Below are 3,028 nucleotides of genomic sequence, written 5' to 3'. Positions count from 1 at the left end.
TGCCCTTTATTAACCTCTTAGAGGGCTCCCAGTTACAACGATTCTTTACATATGATACTTAAATACATTTTAATACATTACATTTTAATAAACTGTTCTTGAGAAAATAAAATCCCCAACAAGTAAAGCGTGTTGATAGAAATTTAAAGTATGTATGTGCCTAAAATATAAAGTCTTTACTGAATAAAATCAAGCATCTTTTTTTTTTTTTGTCCTCAGTTCTCTTATTTAGCATCGTTTTTCACTGATTTCTCTTCGTACTAATTTCAGAGGTCTCAGTTCACATCACATCACCGATATTGCTCAGTACAGATGATTGTTCTCAGGAAAATTTCTCCTCACAACACAAGACAAGATTACAGCAAGCCACAGAGTAAGGCAGTGTTGTTCTCATTCAAGCAGCTTGTATAGCATTTTGTTAAGTGAAGGAAAAGCTTGCAGCGATTTTATTAAGAGATGGATGTGAATGCCATAATTCAAGGATTATTTACAAATGTACTAGGCAGCACATACATGCCCACATGCAGATACACACCGAATGTTCAATAGAGTCATGAAGGATCTTGATTCACAAGTGGCCATTTAAATAAATGTATTGTAACACTGACACTTCAATCTGTTATGTAAAATGCTTATGTCAATATACTAATAATGTATGACTTTAAGAAATTAATTCTATAATTCCATATTTCAAGCTTCTCTGAAAGAAGTAGCCTCTTCTCCGTGTTTAAGAAATAAAATCATGCAGAATAGGAAGATTTCCTTAGAAAGTTAAAGCAGAAAAAAGCATGAAAAAATATGAATCTTTTAAGATCTTCCAAACTGAAATTTTCACGTACATTAAATGCCTACTAACTTCCTTAACCTTTAGATCAACAATTGTTGGGATCTAATTCCTTTCCTATGAATTATCTAGAAGTTCATGGACCTTACCCTCACCAGAACTACCTTTTACATTCCTCCTCATTTCCTCTTCACTTATTCACTCCACCAGGAGCATACACTTTTCAGCTAAAATCAGTACTGTTTTCAGTACTAAAGCATTCTTTATCAATGCTTCCTTACTTAGGTTTGGAGGAAACAGAGAAAAAACATTCAAAGCAAGATAGCTTTCATATGCAAATAAATCAATTAAATTTCCAAGATGAATGATATATCTAGCTATACTGAGATCTGATCCCACTGAAATCAAACAATCACAAGGACTAACTACATTAATATGTAGTCTGCTGATCTGGAGCTTCTATTAGATCCACAAGAAATTTTAAGCTCAAAAACAGTTGTTAATAAAGACAGATGACACAGTTATTCAAGTGCAATCATGCAGCCCATCATTTTTGCAATTTAGAACTACGAGCAAGTGGGTTTGCCACCCTCTCACATTTTAAAATGAAAAATAGTACTTACAGTAAAATAGCTCGTACCTGATCAAGTCTCTACTTTGACTAAGATGGGAACTGAAATACAGGTCTGTTCTCAGGGTTACAAAAAAAGAGGTTAGGATTGCAAGTCAGATTAATCTGGCTAAATGTAAATATCCACATCTGAACAAGTCACCCTAAGATCCCTTCATAGTCAGTAGAGAGCTAGTCAATACAGTCAATAACATCAAAGGTGTGAATCATCTCCTAACGTAGAGATCTAGAAAAGATCAGATGAATCACTCCCTAAAAGCACCTACTTCTCTTCCCCGTCAAGGGAGCCCAGGCTTCCCACCTCCCACTGCAGAGATCTATGCTGTAGGCAACTGAAGTCAGGCAACACAAATCCTAGCCTGTCTCAAGGAACGTGACAATTCCTAATGCCTTCATAAACTGCCATTTCAGGTTCCCCATGTGTCTACAGTCTTTGCAGCCACATTATTTGCAGAACCAGATTTTTCACACAATTCAGTTGTTAGAACATGCACTCCATCTATCCACAAAAACTGTGAGCAGAACCACTAACAGAGAAAGGACACACTGAACCTCTGCAATATTATGAGAAGGTTTCATTTGACCAACAACAGCAGTGAGCTTAATAGTACTCCATCCATTAGTATTACTGGCCAAGGCTGTTCAATAAAGGCTTTATGATGAAAGTATAACAACCACAGCAGGCATAATTTTTACTGTTCGTGTGGACAATGACTAAATCAATACTGAATACCAGCCTCAGAGTTTCCAGACAGCAACACAGTAAGTCTTTCTTCTTCATATAACATCACTAACAGTGTGCAATAAAACAGGAACAAAAGCAAGAACAAAATCCTTGCATTCTGATAAAACAGCACAATTTTTCCTTTTCCAGATTGTCCTCTGTTGTGGAAACAAAATGGACAGGCCAGTGCAATGTGTTACCCAGATGAGCATTCACTCCTATGGATTTGCTTCTCAATTGGGCAACGTCTCTCTTCTGATATTTAGAAGAATGCACAACTGTACAGCTCTAATGCACCAGAGCTGCCCATTTTCAATATACATCCTCAGTTACTTCTGCAAGGTCATACAGAAAAACAAACAAAAGAAAAAACAAAGAAAAAAAATACAGAGAATGATCTAAAGTCAACGGTGTGTGTCCAACTTTCCTGAGAAACCAAGTATAGACTTCACAATTAGCTTGCTCTTCTCTTATTACATGAGCTGTTTGTTGGTCTTGCTATACCCTCACTGTATGGAAGTGAGATTTCTTTCACATGTTTTTAAACACCTACAATTTAGATGTTTATAGCTAAGTTCTAGTCACTATAGGCTCCATTTGTAATTAATAGTCACTTTTAGGTTCTGAGTCATCTCATCTATTTCAATACTTACCTCATATTGAGATGAGTCCTGTGCAAGACAGCAAATACACTGACAGATCTTCATAGATTCAGAAGGAAACTGGGGAGCCCAGCCTAGATGGGAGGCGTCCATATATGTCTATATTTAATTAGAAAAAATTTGAATCAACCCTGCCTTGTGTCTGTCAGTCCCCTAAGTGCACATCAACGCTGTCCAATCTCAAAAGAAATTTTAAGAGGATAAAGTATTAAAGACTACAGTCTACA

The sequence above is a fragment of the Rhea pennata genome, chromosome 2 (assembly GCF_028389875.1).
Source record: "Rhea pennata isolate bPtePen1 chromosome 2, bPtePen1.pri, whole genome shotgun sequence".
NCBI classification, from domain to species: Eukaryota; Metazoa; Chordata; class Aves; order Rheiformes; family Rheidae; genus Rhea; species Rhea pennata.
The sequence above is the reverse complement of the archived record's forward strand: the minus strand, read 5'-3'. Positions refer to the sequence as shown.